General features: G+C 36.6%; 1 long non-coding RNA gene across 1 annotated transcript; it reads right to left on the reverse strand.

Moving 5' to 3' along the window:
* Positions 1–8,269: 8,269 nt before the first annotated feature.
* LOC107609269 (uncharacterized) lies at positions 8,270–21,387 on the reverse strand. The gene is made up of 3 exons (XR_015892088.1): positions 21,238–21,387; positions 8,459–8,528; positions 8,270–8,348 (listed from the first exon to the last, which is right to left on the reverse strand). It is a non-coding gene; the product is annotated as an uncharacterized LOC107609269 (long non-coding RNA).
* Between the last annotated feature and the right edge of the window lie 214 nt (positions 21,388–21,601).

Raw genomic sequence — 21,601 nt, forward strand, 5'->3', positions numbered from 1 at the left:
TTCTTACGAATTCGATATTTTTAGTACCTATAAATCATCCAACACAAGCAACATTTCATCTATCATATAACATCCTATCAATATTTAATCCTATTAATATTTAATCCTATCAATATTTAATCATATTCAATGCAATACAAGCAACAACACAACACAAGTACTATTTCATTTATCATACAATACCCTAGAAATCAATGAAATTTATAACACAATAATTGCACTAACCTTAACTCCAAGCAAAAAGTTGAAGGGATTAGACCAAAAATCTCTGAGCAAACACAAATATGAGAACACAAAATGTTAGATGGACTTGATAACAGGGTAGCACCTGAAACAGGGTAGCGAATATACATTAATTTATGTAGTGAAGGAAGAAGAAATATATATGTAGGAAAGAGATATATATGTAGTGAAGGGAGAAGAGATTTAATTATATCTATGCAGAAAACCCATCTCACTTTGGGTGTTTGGCTTTGTGTTTCAATTGTATAAACTAAGTTCTGCCTATCAGCTGAGTAAATTTGAGGATATAATTTCTTAAATATTAATGAACCAAAATTTTTAACATAAATATCAATAAGTTAATATATTTTCTACTATTTCAGTTTTGTTGATTGTTCCAACAAGATTGCAAATAAAAGTTTTTCTTTTTTTATTTTACAGATAGTGGCTACAAAATTAGGAGGCTGCAAAATTAAAGAATAATACATAAAATAATAAATATTTGTATTTTTATGTAAAGTAGTAAATATATAATTTTTTTATTTATTTAAAAAGAAGGCAACTATGACACCAACGTAATTTTATATAAAATTAATAAATTAAAATAATAATGATGATATGATGAAACATGAAAGTAGAGAGTGAAGATGTGTTAAAAGCTTTTTTATGTGCTGAGGTCAGGGGCGTGTGTGGTCCTTAATTTTTGCTTCTTTTCCTTCTCCAATTTGCTATGTCAAAACCCTTTGCTTCTACAATTCATTGTTTCTTAATCACTAATACAACCATTTATAAATAAAAACTACCATTAAGTAAAGCTAATTATATGTAAATCACACACTCAATAGCACTATTACATCATCTACATAGAAAAAGGGTTATGAAGATAGATCCAATGCAAGCAATGAAGCAACAAAACTTGAACATGTTCAGCCAATCAGAGCTTGATATCTTCATGGTAACTAACAATAAATATATGCAAAAAAGTTATCAGTTCTGTTATAACTATCCTAACTTCTTATCTCTGTAACAAACTATACAAAGAAAATGGATTAAGCAAATAGAGAATTTTAAGACTTCCTTCAACAAGCAAGCAACCATATTGTTTATAACTACTTACTTCTGAGTCCTGCAAGTATTATCACTGAGTCCACTGATTTTGAACTCAAGATTATTAACCTTGATTCTGAGGTTTTTCAGCACACTTTTTGCCTGAAAGTAAACAAAAAGAAAGCATCACAGTTCAATAAACATAAAAATCAGAACCTTGTTACAATTAAAATAAAGATAGCAATATCACCTTGGTCCAATCAATAAAATCTGGATGTTTCACATTCTGATTCTCACAAAGGAAGTCCAGTACAGGGCCAGGCTTTACAACCATAGTAGTTGACACATCTTTAAAAGAAGATAAGAATAAATGGTGTCAATTCAAAAACACAAGGAAAACAGAATTTTCCATGCATGTACCTTTAAAATCTTACCAAGATAAGAAGGAGTGATGGGTAGTACATAACATACTATCTTTGTGAAGAATGAATGGACACTTACAGCCAAGGACCAGAGGGACAAAGACACAACATCACCAAATTATTTGAAAAGGATTCATCTGATTGAGGGAAATGGACACTTACAGCCGAGGAATCTTCCAAGTGAGGGAGAGCTAACAGCTTCAACAAGTGCAGAAGACAACTTCGAGAATCGGATGGTTGATCTTACAAGCTATATAGTGGAATCTTCTACTAGTATTAGTGGCTCAAAAGATGGATCGACAACATCAGAATCAACTTGTGACTATGTCAACCCTGCCAAATATATATATATATATATATATATATATATATATATATATATATATATATATATATATATATATATATATATATATATAGGCACATCAGCGTTGAGAGACACAAAGCCATGGCTCATTCTTTGAATCCAAAGCAAGCTCAACCTATAGAGGCCCCAAATCACAGAATAAGTTCTAATCTAGCATAAACTTAAAAATTAAACAGCAGGTGCAAAGAGTGTTTCTCAAGCCATCACATGTCCACATTTGCTATTAATTATCTATAATTATTTCATTAAAAATTGAAACATCTAAAAGCTTAATTATTAAAAGGGTTATAATTATAAAATGTTCCAATTTTCTGACCTGATATATATTGTGTTAGTCTATTATGTGTTCTATTTCATCAATGAAAAGTTATCACAGTACATAGTGGAGCCATATCTATATCCTTACTTTGTAAGATAGTGATGATGAAATAAATACATGCTCAATAATTATATGACCCACCCACATTAGTGGCATTACTACCCTATATGCAAAATATGTGTGACATACATTACCCTTTTAAGATTTTGAAATTAAAGATATATAACACACCCGTTTAGCCTTAACAAGAATCCAAAGCCAATGTTCATCAAAAAACATGAAAAGAAAAGAATCCAAAGCCATATAATGAGAGCTAATGAATGATTAGAGGGGGTGTGTTTATTAAAAAATAAATTAAAAAAAATCACCTTTTTAATATTTGTAAAAATTTAATGAAATTACCAACTCTTAAAACAAAAATTAAATCATTTTTCAGTATTTTTGAAAAAATAGAATGATTTCTGATTAAACTAAAATTGATTTTCAACTTTTTTCTAAGAGTTTTTCATCAATATTTCACAATTGTTATACTGCCAGTTCATCAACTCTAACTACTTGTTTCTCCAACTTAAACTACAAACTCTGACAAGCTTTATTTTCAATATATGTTTCAAATTATTCAGTATCACTAGAAAGAGTTTTATCCAACTAATATCATTAACTAAAGTTTGTCTGGACAATTCATAGAAATAAAAAATAAAAAGAAAAAATTAATAGTTAAAAGAAGCAGAGATGAATGAAAGAGTTTGAAGTACCTTATAACATTTGCTCTTTGTAGTTAATTGTGTTGGAAGAAAGAAGTGTTGTGAAGCTTTGAAAAAACTGAAGATTTAGTAGTAGTAGCAAATGAATAAGGTAAAGCCATGATTAGTTTATGCAGAGTTATCTTTATTTTCTTCTAAGAACAAAAGGAGTAATTGAAGGGCAGGACAATCTGTTTGGGAGCAAATTAGATATTTGTATGGTTCATATTTGAGAAAGCCACTCAAAAGATAACATAAAAGAATAAAATATTGAAAAATATACGATTACTCTTTTTTTATATGATATATTTGTATAAATTTATTAAAAAATAATATTTTCAAAATAAAAATGATAATATTCATTCTTAACAAACGTAGATATACATGTATAATCCCCTGTTGTCACACTGGAAACTGCAGAAATTGATATTTGATGGATCCTCAAATTGATATTTAAAAGACACAAAAACCATGAAACCATATAAGCACACATAAACACACCTAAGCATGATCAAAATGAACAGCAAAACCCAGCTAGGCATTTTGTGATTCACTCAGTAATAAGCATACATATACTCCAAATCCAACACTGGAGAAAAAGGAGCTGTTCACAATATTATGGTGAAATGGGCAGAGCTAATTGAAGAAAATGTGTGACACTTGAGATTAAATGAATGAAACAGGACATGTGTGGACTTATTAATAAAATTAACAGATCCTCTATTTCTCCATTGCCAATTATTTATTCTTTCACACTGTAAGTACTTCAAACCAGTATCAGTCACACTGTTGTAACTTGTAATGATAATTAATATAATGAACTTTTGATCAATTATTTAAATATTTTTCATTAAAGAGAATATGAAATCATTCAAGCCAAGCAAGCCTTTTCATTATAATGATAACATTTGAAAGCCAACTTGCATGCAACAGGAAACAACTTATTAAGAGCATGCTGAGGAAAAACCCAGAACATAGAGCATGCTGAGATTCATCCGATTAAGGGAAATGGACACTTACAACCGAGGAATCTTCCAAGTGAGGGAGAGCTAACAGTTTCAACAAGTGCAGAAGACAACCTCGAGAACCGGATGGTTGATCTTACAACATCAGAATCAACAACCTCGAGAGAGTAACGAGCAAAAGAAGCGTCAGCTGAAGAAAAATACAAAATACAAACGAATAGAAAAGTTAGGGTTTGCGATCTACCAGTTGCGCGAAGGGAATCTGACAAAGAAAGCGCTGATCTGGAACGAAAAGAAGCTCGGAATCCGATGGCAACGGATCTTCTACGGTGGCGGTGGAGGCTGTGTCTGTGTAGCGGCTGCGGTGGCTGCGCCGCTGAGGGACTGCGAGGCTGTGGGGGTTGCGGGGAGCTGCGAGGGCTGATGCGGGGGCTGCGTGGCTGCAGTGACGGCAGAGACTGCGGTGGCTGTGGGCGGCGGGGTGCAGGGCGAAGTTGGCGAGTGAATGGAGTGAATGGCAAGTGAATGGTGTGAATGGCGAGTGAATGGGTTAGTCTTCAACTAGGGTTTTCAATGTTTCTGATGGATTTCATTTAAATTACAGACGGATTTTCCGTCTGTAATAATTTTATAAAACGCGCATCTTGTCTACTTAATTACAGACGGAAAATCCGTCTGTAACCATTCCACGGAAAAAAAAAATTAATTTTTCCGACGGAATTATAGACGGATTCTCTTTTCCGTCTGTAATTTATGCTAATCTATTTTTTTTGTTTTTTGACAAAAAAATCACTCTGAAATTCCGTCTGTATTTCAGTGGGATAAAATCCGTCAGAAATATCCGTTTGTAATAACTAATTTTCTAGTAGTGCAACTTAAAAATATTATTTTAATGGTTGAACTTGTTGCAAAAGAAACAGTGAGAGAGAAATATAAATGGAAAAATAGAAATTTTGAACAGATTAGAACTGCTTACCGCCTTAACTTTGTTCCCTCTAAGACAATATAATGAAATCAAAGAGATATAAATAGCAACCCTGGTCATAGATTCATTAAATGATTTGAAAGTACCAAGCTTTATCCCACTTGACAGGAAAGACAGAACCTGTAAAGAACTAATAATTAGAGGTGTCAAGCCTTTCACAAAAAAACCTATTCGTTCTTGAATAATCTTACCTGTTTAGCAAATGTAAACATCTGCCGCTTTTCACCACCAAAAGATCTTACCTGTAATAATTTATTTTACTGTTATCAACTGTCTATTACAAATACAACACTTTACAATGCACAAAGTTACTATAAATTTGAAGTATAAACCATGGAGAACTCAGTGTTCGAATAGCAGAAAATGTTTCTGATACACAATCAGCTATTGATGCCTGGGCCAACCTATGTGCTTTGAAAATAGGAAATGTTGATCTCTTGTAGACAGCTTCAGAGAACTAAAAGAATCAGCAGAAGAAAACACAAATTGACAAGCAACATGACTCAAAATTTCTATATATGATACTTTTATATTAATGTATTTCTAATTCAAGCTACAAGAACAAAGAAACGGGTTGAATATGCCCACACTTAATAATAATAAATCACAATAGTCTTAGATAATAATTAAAAAAAAGAATAAAAGGATGATGAAGATCAGAAGATAGAGATATGGATATACATACAGGAGTGTGGAGTCTCTAATGGATCCATTGAGATGAGCATGCAACTCCACCTTTGGCACTTTCTTGGTATTGATATCAAAACATGCAACTCTGATTTTTTAGATGAAAATTAAACATGAGAAGAAGTGGTACTTTCTTGGTATTGATATCAAAATCATCTTCAGTGTTATCTTTAAAAAACAAAACTCTTTCTTTCTCTTTCTTTTTTAAACCAGGAGGAAAAAAGAGGAAAGCTCTTTAAGATCGACTACGCAGTAGGCCTTTAATATCGAAATCAAAGTAATTACTAGGGAAGACTTCACAATAAACCCTATATTTTAATATCTTTTAATTCAAATCAGATAAAGCATCTCATACTTTATCCAACAATAGAGTAAACTCTCCACTGAGAAAAAAGAGGCATGAACCTAAGCTTTAAAATTAACTAGTATTACTCAGTCATCATTTTCAATTTGACGTAAAATTATCTATCAATCTGCCACCAGTGCCCACAGGTTAAAGTGAATCCCGCAATCCCTCAAATAAACTAACTCACCCACAAGTTCAACTCACAAATCATAATAACAACAATATACAATTTAAATCACAGAAATGTGGAAATAATATTTAAATTTTTTTAATATTAAATTAAATGTCTTTTTCCTATCTTATTGGATTGCACCCAAAAGTCCAAATTATTGTCAACATCCACGTCATATTTCTGACATTATTTTATTATTTTAATTTCAATCTTGGGCTTCTATTTTGAAGAAACTTTCGTTCATGGACCCCCCTCTTATGGCGGCCACCAATACTTGTGTACAAAAACAAAAAAAGTGCCAAATTTTCTTTTTCAAAAGATTAAGAAAAGTGTGGCCAAATCAATTCTGAGTCACCTAACTCAAGTTGTTTAGTTGGACTTGTTCTTTCTCCTTCACCTGCCAATATATATATATATATATATATATATATATAATATAATTTGTTATTGTCGCTAAATAGAATAAATTATAAATTAATATACCTTATTTTCAATCTATTAAGACTTTCAAGTCTCCATACTTGAATTCTTTAATACCATCTGTTATGCTCTCTCTATGTCATATACCTTTCAATCATTTTCATGTAATTATGGGCTTTTTTATTTAAACAGAGTAAGATATAGTGCATGAGCGATTTTATTTAAATAACAATATACAATCTCTTCTTTATTACCAAATTAAATACCGACCAAAAAAAAGGTAAAGACTAAAGAACTAATAAAGATGCATGGGAAGTACACCCATTTTTTATGTTTTTTGTACGTTATCCATGTGAAGTTGGTAAAGAGAAGCTAAGTGCAATTTAGGTTTCTTTATTTTGTCTTCAGAATGATTAACATATCTGAAAAAGGTTGGGTGTTATGTCATTTATGTGGGTCATATATATATATATATATATATATATATATATATATATATATATATATATATATATAGAGCCCTGCTCATCACCCTTTCTAATTATATGTTTGTGGCATAGTTTCTTTTATAGATTGAATCATGGCACAACAATATAAGTTTCTGGCATGATCATCACCAAGCTAAGATGACATTTAAGAAAGTAAATTTTGGTTTCAATCATGGTCTTATCATTGTACACAAGTGGCACTTGTTTATTGAGAAGCAAGAATTAGGGAGAAATGTTACCTCCACTCTCTTATTCAGGATGTCAAGATCACCGCGATTATTGTCAGTTAAAGCACAGTGTCGTACAAGATACTCAATGAACAACTCTCCAGATGAACCAACCAAGTAACAATGTGAAGCCATAACCACAATTAACTACAAGAAAAGAAGGAAGGCAAGAAAAACCAAAAGAAAGTGAAGGGTAAGAAACTGTGTTAGTTCAGAAGTAAATTACATGAACATGGTTCATAATGGATTACCTAAGAAAGTGCTTTCCGAACACCTAAACTCGGCTCCTCTAGCAAGGACTTTACAGCTTCAACAAGTAGAGGTATTTTACTATGCCAAGCTTCAAATAACCTTCAAATAAGAATTGTAGGTCAGTTTACACAAGATAATAACACGAGATGCACTGGCTTGTGCCTCTGCCATGAACTCATCATAAGATGCCTGTACATAGACCTCGTTACAATTCTTAACAGTTTTTTTCCAAATCACAGATCAAATAACGTTAGTCAAAGAGGTGAAAACCTTCATTGCCTCATGGCTTTCAGTGATCCATTCGAAAAACTTCTTGTACTCCTGTTCTGCTTAATCCATCATTTGGTGGCATGCTTGAGTCTGCATCTAAAATTTCAAAATAAAAACAGCAATGTGATTAATAATTAGCCTAAAGATCTATCACAAACTCTCAAAAATTTGTCACAGGTTTACCATTCTTTGATCAAATATGCCAGAGTATCTAACTGTTCTCTCAATTTCTGCTTATACTGGTTCCGAATGTTCTAGCTAGCACCAATGTAAGCATTCTAATTCCATATTAATCTGTTTAACTTCTAAGAATATGTGAATAACATCAAAGAGCTCACTGTTCTGGTGGAGATCAAGACGAATTAGACGTGAAAGGCCTCCAATGCTGTCTGGTATGCCATTCAACAAGTTTTTTGCTGCAGTAGTGATAAGAATGGAAACAATTGGTGAGTTGACATGTAGGAATAGAAATAATAAATTGAAAGCAAAGCAGCATATGTGTGTATTTAGAGAAGAAAACCCCTACATGCATTGAATTCAGTAAGCATGGTCCATGATGAAAAGAGATTTTCAGATATCTCTGTTAACTTGTTTCCCTGGAGACAAAAAAGAGGTTATAATGAAGGCACTGGTTAATAAAACCTTAACCTCTCAAAATTTTTGTTGTCATTTAATACACCAAATTTTTTATACTAGTGCCTACCTCCATATTTAGCTTGGACAATTTGGAACAATTTGCTAAATCTTCTGGCAAGCTTGCAATAAGATTGTTTGATCCCTGGAAAGAAGAGTATCATAAACTCCATGTCATCAAAGAAGATGTGGATGCCAAAATTTCACTAACTTTGTTCAATTATCTAATAGTTGAGAATAATTTTCGGGCAATATTATACACAGGAAATGATAGCTCAGATCAAAATTCAAATAAAGCATCCACTCTTATAAGATTATTTAGTTATGGCAAATGAACCAAGCATTGAAAACACAAAACAGTATTTTATTAAGGGAATTAGGGAAACATAGCATTTTTTGTTCAGGGTGGCCACCTTGAAGAATCAATGGAAATAACTAATTATTATTACAATTTATTTGTTTATTAGCATAAATCATGACATGGAGTTGTGGGGACAAACCTTATGGAAGTTGAATATCAAGTCCAGTTCACAAACCTGTAACTGGTTATGCAAGCAACATTGAATTAGAAAGATATGAGAAAACGCTATATTCTGAGGAAGAGAAGAATGGTACATTAGGGTCTGAATGGTATAAACAAACTCAAATTCATTAACCTTGAATTATGAAGTGTTGTGGTGCATGAAATTGTGATGTCAATGTTCACATTACTCTCTTACAACTTCGCACAACTAACCAGCAAGTGCACTGGGTCATCCAAGTAATACCTTACGTAAGTAAGGGTCGATCCCACGGAGATTGTTGGCTTGAAGCAAGCGATGGTTATCTTGTAACTCTTAGTCAGGATATAATATCAATAATAATTTTTAGTTTGAATTGTAAAAAGTAAAAATGGCAGAACACAAATTATACTTGTATGCAGTAATGGAGAATATGTTGGAGTTTTGGAGATGCTTTGTCTTCTGAAATTTTGCTTTCCTCTGTCTTCTTGTTCACGCACGCACGTCCTCCTATGGCAAGCTGTGTGTTGGTGGATCACCCTTGTCAATGGCTACCATCCTTCCTTTCAGTGAAAAGGATCCAGGTGCGCTGTCACCGCACGGCTAATCATTTGCAGGTTCTCAATCGTACCGGAATAGGATTTACTATCCTTTTGCGTCTGTCACTACGCCCAGCACTCGTGAGTTTGAAGTTCGTCACAGCCATCCAATCCCAGAATCCTACTCGGAATACCACAGACAAGGTTTAGACTTTCCGGATTCTCATGAATGCCGCCATCAATCTAGCTTATACCACGGAGATTCTGATTAAGGAATCTAAGAGATACTCATTCAATCTGATGTAGAATGGAGGTGATTGTTAGACACACGTTCATGGATTGAGGAAGGTGATGAGTGCCACGAATCATCACCTTCTCCATAATTAAGCGTGAATGGATATCTTAGATAGGAACGCGCATGTTTGAATGGAAAACAGAAATACTTACATTAATTCATCGAGACACAGCAGAGCTCCTCACCCCCAACAATGGAGTTTAGAGACTCATGCCGTCAAAAAGTACAAAGTTCAGATCTAAAAATGTCATGAGATAAAAATTAAATCTCTAAAAGTTGTTTAAATACTAAACTAGTAACCTAGGTTTACAGAAAATGAGTAAACTATGATAGATAGTGCAGAAATCCACTTCTGGGGCCCACTTGGTGTGTGCTGGGGCTGAGACTAAAGCTTCTCACGTGCCTGGGCTGTTTTGGGCGTTCAACGCCAGGCTGTAACCTGTTTCTGGCGTTGAACTCCAACTTGTAACGTGTTTCTGGCGCTGGACGCCAGACTACAACATAGAACTGGCGTTGAACGCCAGTTTACGTCATTTATCCTTGAGCAAAGTATGGACTATTATATATTGCTGGAAAGCCCTGGATGTCTACTTTCCAACGCAATTGAAAGTGCATCAATTGGACTTCTGTAGCCCCAGAAATTCCATTCTGAGTGCAGAGAGGTCAGGATCCAACAGCATTAGCAGTCCTTTTTCAGCCTGAATCAGATTTTTGCTCAGCTCCCTCAATTTCAGCCAGAAAATACCTGAAATTACAGAAAAATATACAAACTCATAGTAAAGTCCATAAATATGAATTTTGCCTAGAAACTAATGAAAATAAACTAAAAACTAACTAAAACATACTAAAAACTATATGAAATTAACCCCAAAAAGCGTATAAAATATCCGTTCATCACAACACCAAACTTGAACTGTTGCTTGTCCCCAAGCAACTAGACAAATAAAATAGAATACAAATGAGTCAAGAAACAATAATATCTCAGAGTTTTTGAGTGAAGCTCAGATTCTAATTAAATGAGCGGGGCTAGTAGCTTTTTGCTTCCGAACAGTTTTGGCATCTCACTTTATCCATTGAAGCTCAGAATGATTGGCATCTATAGGAACTTAAAATTCAGATAGTGTTATTGATTCTCCTAGTTCAGTATGTTGATTCTTGAACACAGATACTTTTATGAGTCTTGGCCGTGGCCCTAAGTACTTTGTTTTCCAGTATTACCACCGGATACATAAATGCCACAGACACATAATTGGGTGAACCTTTTCAGATTGTGACTCAGCTTTGCTAAAGCCCCCAATTAGAGGTGTCCAGGGTTCTTAAGCACACTCTTATTTTTGCTTTGGACCTTGACTTTAACCGCTCAGTCTCAAGTTTTCACTTGACACCTTCACGCCACAAGCACATGGTTAGGGACAGCTTGGTTTAGCCGCTTAGACCAGGATTTGATTCCCTTAGGCCCTCCTATCCACTGATGCTCAAAGACTTGGATCCTTTTTATTACCCTTGCCTTTTGGTTTTAAGGGTTATTGACTTTTTCTGCTTGCTTTTTTTTTTTTTGCAAGCTTTGTATTCACTGCTTTTTCTTGCTTCAAGAATCATTTTTATGATTTTTCAGATTACCAATAACATGTCTCATGTTTATCATTCTTTCAAGAGCCAACATATTTAACATTCAAGAACATCAAATTCCAAAGACATATGCACTGTTCAAGCATTCATTCAGAAGGCAGAAAGCATTGCCACCACATGTAATTAATCAAAATTTCTTGTATTAAAAACTCGAGAAATATTGCCTCCTTATCCTAAAGAAAATATTCTATTTTATTCATGTTTAATGATGATGAAAAAAATAAACTATAGCTTAATTGGAGATAAAATCAAAATATAGATACTAATTACTACTACTTATATGTAACTTCTAAGGTAAAGCACAAATAAGAGCAATTATCACAGGGTTAAGGCTAAGATTAGAACTCAACAACCTTGAGGTTGGGAAGTGGATGTTCCTCTACTCTGTGGGGTGCTTGGTCCTTCAAGAGATAACCTCTGACGCTTCAGTTTCTTGAAGTCACGCCCTTGTTCTTCTTGTTCCCTGAGCAGTTTGCAGAGCATGCTATGTTGATTTTGCTATTCTTCTTTTATTTGGTCCATAGCTTCTTGCAACTTAGTAACAGATGCTTCAAGATGTTCCCAGTATTCAAATTGAGGGAGTTCTGGTAGAAATTCTTGCGCCCTCCTCTTGATGGGGTCATCCTGCATTTGTTGTTTTTCTATTGTGATTTTAGTGATTGGTTGCTCCACTGAGATATACTCTGTTATTCCCATCTTTACTCCAGCATCTTTGCAGAGCATAGAGATTAGGCTTGCATAAGCCAATCTGGCATCCTTGGAGTTCTTGTTTGCGAGTATGTAGAATTCAGATGGAATCAGTTGATGAACTTCTACTTCTTTTCCCAACATAATGCAATGGATCATCACTGTTCTTTTAACGTTGACTTCAGAACGGTTGCTGGTGGGCAATATAGAACGCCCAATGAAGTCCAGCCATCCTCTGGCGACTGGTTTGAGATCTTCTCTCTTGAGTTGATTTGGGACACCCCTCGTGCTGGTGGTCCACCTGGCTCCAGAGATGCATATATCCTCTAGAATCTTATCCAGGCACTTGTTTGTTCTCATCATTCTCCTATTAAAGGAGTCTGGGTCATCTTTCAGCTGAGGTAGCTTAAAGATCTCCCTGATTTTGTCAGGGTGGATGTGAACAATCTTTTCTCTGACCGCAGTCCTATAGTCATAGAGGGCAGTTCCAGATATTCTCTGCCTGTCTGTTTGCCACAGATTAGCGTAGAATTCCTGAGCTATATTCCTTCCCACTTTCGTCTCGGGATTAGCTAGGACTTCCCAGTTCCTGTTTCAAATCTGCTCTTGGATCTCCGGATATTCATCTTCTTTCAGATCGAACTTGCTTCCGGGATCACTGATCTTAGACCAATTATTTTGTAGTAATGGTCTGAATGTTCTTTGGTTAAGAACCTCCCTTGATTCCAAAGTGGTTTTGGAACACTCTCTTTCTTGCCTCTTGGAGTGGGTTGTTTTCCTTTAGGAGCCATGATCTTAGTGGGTATGGTGTAGTGATCACGGATAAACACACCAAACTTAGAGGTTTGCTTGTCCTCAGGCAAAAGAAAGAAAGGAGAGGGATAGAAGGAGAGCGAGTGTTGAATGGTGGATGAGAGGAGGGAGGCCGAATGTGTTTTTAAAAGGGAGGGGGGGTGGATTTTCGAAAATAGGGAGAAAGATAAGATAGAAGATATGATTTAAAAAGAAATAAGTATGATAAGAAAAGATATAATTTAAAATTGAAGAGATATGAAAGATATTTGAAAAAGATAAATTTGGATTTTTGAAAAAGATAATATGGAGATTTAAAAAAGATATTGATTAGTTGAAAAGATTTTAGAATGAAAAGAGATAGATTTGTTTTGAAAATTTGAAAAAGAGTTGAGTTGGATTGAAAAAAAGGATTTGTGCTTATGGATTAAGATACATTTGATATTTTTAAAGTAGGGTTTTTAGAAATTAGGGATTTTAGAAATCAGGGTTTGTAACATGTTTATGCAAGAAATCATAAATTGAAACATGAAAATTAAAATTAAAATGAAAATTGAAACATGAAAATTAAAATTAAAATCAGGGTTTGCCAATGAGCTCTTTTTCTCTGTTTTGTGTGCAGGATCCTTCTGTAACCCTGTGAACTTATACAATTACTTATTTACCTTAGTATCAATGAACTTTATATAAACAAATAAAATCAAGAATAGGGCAAAATGCTTAGAGGAAGTGATGCCCCATGGCTGGGTTGTCTCCCAGCAAGCGCTTCTTTATTGTCTTTAGCTGGACCTTGCTGAGTTTTTAATCTAGCCTCAGCCTTGAGCACTCTTGCTCAACATTGCCTTCAAGATAGTGCTTGATTCTCTGTCCATTAACAATGAACTTCTTATCAGAATCAATGTCTTGAAGCTCCACATAACCATATGGTGATACACTTGTAATCACATATGGTCCCCTCCACCGGGATTTCAGTTTCCCGGGGAATAGCCTGAGCCTAGAGTTAAATAGCAGAACTTTTTGTCCTGGTTCAAAGACTCTAGATGATAGCTTTCTGTCATGCCACCTTTTTTATTTTTCTTTATACAGCTTGGCATTTTTGAAAGCAGTGAATCTGAATTCCTCTAGCTCATTCAGCTGGAGCAATCTTTTTTCTCCAGCTAATTTGGCATCAAAGTTTAGGAATCTGGTTGCCTAGTAGGCCTTATGTTCCAGTTCCACGGGCAGGTGACAAGCCTTACCATACACAAGTTGGTACGGAGAGGTCCCTATAGGAGTCTTGAATGCTGTTCTGTAAGCCCACAGAGCATCATCCAAGCTTCGTGCCCAATCCTTTCTATGGGTACTTACAGTCCATTCCAAGATTCTTTTAAGTTCTCTGTTAGAAATTTCAGCTTGCCCATTTGTCTGTGGATGATATGGAGTTGCCACCTTGTGGCGAATCCCATACCGGACCATGGCAGAGTAAAGCTGTTTGTTACAGAAGTGAGTGCCCCCATCACTGATTAGTACCCTAGGGACACCAAATTTGCTGAATATATGTTTCTGGAGGAATTTCAGTACTGTTTTAGTATCATTGGTGGGTGTGGCAACGGCCTCTACCCATTTTAATACATAGTCAACTGCCACCAGAATATAAGTGTTTGAGTATGATGGTGGGAAAGCCCCATGAAATCAATTCCCCATACGTCAAACAACTCAATCTCTAAGATTCCTTGTTGAGGCATGGCGTAACTATGAGGTAAATTACCAGCTTTCTGGCAACTGTCACAGTTACGTACAAACTCTCAGGAATCTCTGTAAAGTATAGGCCAGTAGAAACCACATTGGAGGACCTTGGTGGCTGTTCGCTCACCTCCGAAATGACCTCCATATTGTGACCCATGGCAATGCCATAAGATCCTCTGTGCTTCTTCTCTAGGCACACACCTACGTATTATTCTGTCTGCACATCTCTTAAAGAGATAGGGTTCATCCCACAAGTAGTACTTTGCATCAGTAATTAATTTTTTCTTTTGTTGCCTGCTGTACTCCTTGGGAATGAACCTTGCAGCTTTGTAGTTTGCAATGTCTGCAAACCATGGTAATTCCTGAATGGCGAACAAATGCTCATCCGGAAAGGTTTCAGAGATCTCAATAGAGGGGGAGGACGCCCCTTCCACTGGTTCTATCCAGGACAGATGGTCAGCCACTTGGTTCTCTGTTCCTTTTCTGTCTCTTATTTCTATATCAAACTCTTGCAGAAGCAACACCCATCTTATGAGTCTGGGTTTTGAATCCTGCTTTGTGAGTAGATATTTAAGAGCAGCATGATCTGTGTACACAATCACTTTTGATCCTACTAAGTATGATATAAACTTGTCAATGGCATAAACCACTGCAAGCAATTCTTTTTCTGTGGTTGTGTAATTTTTCTGGGCATCATTCAAAACACGGCTAGCATAATAAATGACATGCAGAAGCTTGTCATGCCTCTGCCCCAGTACTGCACCAATGGCGTGATCACTAGCATCACATATTAATTCGAATGGTAATGTCCAGTCTGGTGCAGAGATAACTGGTGCTGTGACCAGTTTAGCTTTCAGAGTTTCAAACGCTTGCAGGCACTCTGTGTCAGACACAAATGGCGTGTCAGCAGCTAGCAGGTTGCTTAGAGGTTTTGTAATTTTTGAAAAATCCTTTATAAACCTCCTATAGAATCCTGCATGCCCCAGAAAGCTTCTGATTGCCTTAACATTGGCAGGTGGTGGTAATTTTTCAATTACCTCTATTTTAGCTTGATCCACCTCTATTCCCTTGTTTGAAATTTTATGCCCAAGGACAATCCTTTCAGTCACCATAAAGTGACATTTTTCCCAGTTTAAAACCAGGTTGGTCTCTTGGCATCTTTTCAAAACCAGTGTCAGGTGATCAAGACAGGAGCTGAATGAGTCTCCATATACTGAGAAGTCATCCATGAAAACTTCCAGAAATTTTTCCACCATATCAGAGAAAATAGAGAGCATGCATCTCTGAAAGGTTGCAGGCGCATTACACAGCCCAAAAGGCATCCTTTCTGTAAGCAAATACTCCAGATGGACATGTGAATGCTGTTTTCTCTTGATCCTGGGGATCTACTGCAATTTGGTTGTAGCCTGAATAGCCATCCAAAAAGCAGTAATAATTATGACCTGCTAGTCTTTCTAGCATCTGGTCCATGAATGGTAAAGAAAAATGATCCTTTCTGGTGGCTGTATTGAGCCTTCTGTAATCAATACACATGCGCCACCCTGTAACTGTTCTTGTAGGAACCAGTTCATTTTTTTCATTATGAACCACTGTCATGCCTCTCTTTTTAGGGACAACTTGAACAGGACTCACCCAGGGGCTATCAGAAATAGGATAAATAATCCCAGCCTCCAGTAATTTAGTGACCTCTTTCTGCACCACTTCCTTCATGGCTGGATTTAGCCGCCTCTGTGGTTGAACCACTGGCTTAGCATCATCCTCCAATAAGATTTTGTGCATGCATCTCGCTGGGCTTATGCCCTTAAGGTCACTTATGGACCACCCAAGAGCTGTCTTGTGTGTCCTTAGCACTTGAATTAGTGCTTCCTCTTCTTGTGGATTTAAAGCAGAGCTTATGATCACTGGAAAAGTATCACCTTCTCCCAGAAATGCATATTTCAGGGATGGTGGTAATGGTTTGAGCTCGGGTTTAGGAGGTTTTTCCTCTCCCTGAGGAAATTTCAGAGGCTCTTTCAATTCCTTTGAATCCTCTAGGTCAGGCGGAACATCTTTAAAAATGTTTTCCAGATCTGATTCGAGACTCTCAGCCATGTTGATCTCCTCCACCAGAGAGTCAATGAGATCAACTTTCATGCAGTCTTTTGGTGTGTCTGGATGCTGCATGGCATTGACAGCATTCAACTTAAACTCATCCTCATTGACTCTCAGGGTTATTTCCCCTTGTTGGACGTCAATGAGAGTTCGTCCTGTTGCTAGGAAAGGTCTTCTTAGAATAAGAGTAGCACTCTTGTGCTCCTCTATTTCCAGCACAACAAAGTCAGTGGGAAAGGCGAATGGCCCAACCCTGACAATCATGTCCTCAATCACGCCTGATGGGTATTTAATGGAGCCATCAGCAAATCGGAGACATATCCGGGTTGGTTTAACTTCTTCAGTTAAACCAAGCTTTCTGATGGTGGATGCAGGTATTAGGTTGATGCTTGCCCCAAGATCACATAGGGTTGTGTTGGTGCAATTACCCTCTAGTATGCATGATATCAGAAAGCTTCCGGGATCTTTAAGCTTTTCAGAATGACTGCACTGCATTCTTCAGTGAGGAGAACTCTTTCAGTTTCTCTCCAATCCTTCTTATGACTTAAGATCTCTTTCATGAACTTGGCATAAGAAGGTATTTGCTCAAGTGCCTCTGCAAACGGAATCTTAATTTCAAGAGTCCTGAGATAATCTGCAAAGCGAGTAAATTGCTTATCCTGCTCCTCTTGGCGGAGTTTTTGAGGATAAGGTATCTTGGTTTTATATTCCTCAACCTTGGTTTCTGTAGGTTTATTTCCTACAGAAATGGTTGAAGAAGCCTTTTTAGAGAGGTTGTCATCAGCACTTGTGTGTGTCTGATCCCTCACGGGCATTTGAGTAACAGAGTTAGAAGCTGGAGTGACGTTAGACGCCAACTCCTCATCTGTTCCTGGCGTCTGAACGCCAGAACTGTGCTTCTTTTGGGCGTTCAACGCCAGTTCCTTGCTTGTTTCTGGCATTGAACGCCAGTCCTGAGCATAGTCTGGGCGTTCAGCGCCAGCCTTCCACCCAATTTCTGGCGTTTTAACGCCAGAATTATCTTTCCCTGGGCTCTTACTGTCCTCAGATGGATTTTGGGTGGTTTGCTCATTTCTTGGCTTCCTGCTGCCTTGAGGTGGGGTATTTAATGTTTTCCCACTTCTTAATTGAACTGCTTGGCATTCTTCTGTTATTTGTTTTGACAGCTGCTGCTTTGTTTGCTTCAATTGTTCTTCCATATATATATATTAGCCATCCTTGTCTCTTGTAGTCTATCTTTGAATTCGACTAACTGCTGTGTTAGAAAGTCCAATTGCTGATTGAATTCAGTAGCTTGTTCAACAGGACTGGGTTCAGTAGTCACTGTTTTAGCCTCTTCTTTCATGGAAGATTCGCTGCTTAGGTACAGATGCTGATTTCTGGCAACTGTATCAATGAGCTCTTGAGCTTCTTCAATTGTCTTTCTCATGTGGATAGATCCACCAGCTGAGTAATCTAGAGACATCTGAGCTCTTTCTGCAAGCCCATAATAGAAGATGTCTAACTGAACCCACTCTGAAAACATTTCAGAGGGGCATTTTCTTAGCATCTCTCTGTATCTCTCCCAGGCATCATAAAGAGATTCATTATCTCCTTGTTTAAAGCCTTGGATGTCCAGCCTTAGCTGTGTCATCCATTTTGGAGGAAAGTATTGATTCAGGAATTTCTCTGTCAGCTGTTTCCATGTCTTTATGCTAGCCTTAGGTTGGTTATTTAACCACCTCTTGGCTTGGTCTTTTACAGCAAATGGAAACAGTAATAATCTGTAGACATCTTGATCTACTTCCTTATCATGTACTGTGTCAGCAATTTGTAAAAACTGTGCCAGAAACTCTGTAGGTTCTTCCTGTGGAAGACCGGAATACTGGCAGCTTTGCTGCACCATGATAATGAGCTGAGGATTCAACTCAAAGCTACTGACTCCAATGGAGGGTATACTGATACTACTCCCATATGAAGCAGCAGTGGGGTTAGCATAAGACCCCAGAGTCCTTCTGGACTGTTCATTTCCACTTAGATCCATGATGGAGAAAGGGAGATGATGTAAAATAGAGAAAAAATATTTTTAATTATTTATTTAGTATTTATTTCAAAAATAAAATAAATTAAAATAAAATAAATAAAAATGGGTGAAGATTTTCGAAAAATGGAGAGAGAGAAAAAAATGGTTAGGAAGTTTTGACAAAGATATGATTTGAAAAAGATTTCAAATTTTGAAATAAAAATATGAATTTTAAAAGTAAATTTCGAAAATTTGCTTTAAAATAGAGAGAAAAGATGTTTTTGAATTTAAAGAGGAGAGAGAAAGACAATAAGATAGCACAAGATTTAAAATTTTTTTAGATCTAATGCTCCTTGTTTTCGAAAATTTTGGAGGAAAAACACCAAGGAACACCAAACTTAAAAATTTTAAGATCAAGACACAAGGAAAACTCAAGAACACTTTGAAGACTCACAAGAACACAAGAACATGAAGAAAGAACACCAAACTTAAAATTTTTAGAAAACCAAAATAAGATTTTCGAAAACCAGAGAAAAATCAACAAGAAAACACCAAACTTAAAGTTTGGCACAAGATTTAATGTAAAAATTATTTTTGAAAAAGAATTTTAAAAAGATGGTACCCAATTACCAAGAACACAGACCAACGCTCTAGCTAATTGGGCAGTAAATGTAACACTTGTTTTGAAAAAGTATTTTTAATAACTAAGAATAAAATTTTTGAAAAATAAAAAAAAAAGAATTTTAAAAAGAAAATTTTAACCAAAAACAATATTAGAAGACCCTAAACCAAAAAGAAAAATTTTTCCTAATCTAAGCAACAAAATAAACCGTCAGTTGTTCAAACTCGAACAATCCCCGGCAACGGTGCCAAAAACTTGGTGCACGAAATTATGATGTCAATGTTCACATTACTCTCTTACAACTTCGCACAACTAACCAGCAAGTGCACTGGGTCATCCAAGTAATACCTTACGTGAGTAATGGTTGATCCCACGGAGATTGTTGGCTTGAAGCAAGCTATGGTTATCTCGTAACTCTTTGTCAAGATATAATATCAATAATAATGTTTAGTTTGAATTGTAAAAAGTAAAAAGGGCAGAGCACAAATTATACTTGTATGCAGTAATGGAGAATATGTTGGAGTTTTGGAGATGCTTTGTCTTCTGAAATTCTACTTTCCTCTGCCTTCTTGTTCATGCACGCACGTCCTTCTATGGCAAGCTGTGTGTTGGTGGATCACCGTTGTCAATGGCTACCATCCTTCCTTTCAGTGAAAAGGATCCAGGTGTGCTGTCACCGCACGGCTAATCATTTGCGTCTATCACTACGCCCAGCACTCGTGAGTTTGAAGTTCATCACAACCATCCAATCCCAGAATCCTACTCGGAATACCACAGACAAGGTTTAGACTTTCCGGATTCTCATGAATGCCGCCATCAATCTAGCTTATACCACGAAGATTCTGATTAAGGAATCTAAGAGATACTCATTCAATCTGATGTAGAACGGAGGTGATTGTCAGACACACGTTCATGGATTGAGGAAGGTGATGAGTGTCACGAATCATCACCTTCTCCATAATTAAGCGTGAATGGATATCTTAGATAGGAACGCGCATGTTTGAATGGAAAACAGAAATACTTGCATTAATTCATCGAGACACAGCAGAGCTCCTCACCCCCAACAATGGAGTTTAGAGACTCATGCCGTCAAAAAGTACAAAGTTCAGATCTAAAAATGTCATGAGATAAAAATTAAATCTCTAAAAGTTGTTTAAATACTAAACTAGTAACCTAGGTTTACAGAAAATGAGTAAACTATGATAGATAGTGCAGAAATCCACTTCTGGGGCCCACTTGGTGTGTGCTGGGGCTGAGACTAAAGCTTTTCACGTGCCTGGGCTGTTTTGGGCGTTCAACACCAGGCTATAACCTGTTTCTGGCGTTGAACTCCAACTTGTAACGTGTTTCTGGCGCTGGACGCTAGACTGCAACATGGAACTAGCGTTGAATGCCAGTTTACGTCATCTATCCTTGAGCAAAGTATAGACTATTATATATTGCTGGAAATCCCTGGATGTCTACTTTCCAACGCAATTGGAAGCGTGTCAATTGGACTTCTGTAGCTCCAGAAATTCCATTCCGAGTGCAGAGAGGTCAGGATCCAACAGCATCAGCAGTCCTTTTTCAGCCTGAATAAGATTTTTGCTCAGCTCCCTCAATTTCAGCTAGAAAATACCTGAAATTATAGAAAAACACACAAACTCATAGTAAAGTCCAGAAATATGAATTTTGCCTAGAAACTAATGAAAATAAACTAAAAACTAACTAAAATATACTAAAAACTATATGAAATTAACCCCAAAAAGCGTATAAAATATCCGCTCATCATGTTGTTTAGTGGGGTTTACCTCTGCAAGCATTGACGAGAGCGAAGAAGCTCTGTTCAAGGTCATGGATGAAATCACCTTCCTTCTTTGACAAGAAGAGCTTGATGCGACGGTAGCTCTCAAACATGGTTCGAACCTCATCTTTGTTCCTCTGCTTGGTGACGACCTCATCCTGTGACAGAGGCGGAGGAGGAGGAGTAGGCGGACGAGCTAGGGTTTGAGGAGATTGTGGCGGTGGTGCTAGCGGCGGTGGTGTGGCAGTGAGGATTCTGAGAGAGTGTCGTGCTTTTGCTTCTTCAATGGCTGCTCGGTGGACGCCATTGGTTATGGTTAGTGGCACTGAATGAGCGATCGGTGCTGTAGTTTTATAAAATCATGAAAGTAG

The sequence above is a fragment of the Arachis ipaensis genome, chromosome B7, assembly GCF_059453495.1.
Source record: "Arachis ipaensis isolate K30076 ecotype BB chromosome B7, ASM5945349v1, whole genome shotgun sequence".
Taxonomy (NCBI): Eukaryota; Viridiplantae; Streptophyta; class Magnoliopsida; order Fabales; family Fabaceae; genus Arachis; species Arachis ipaensis.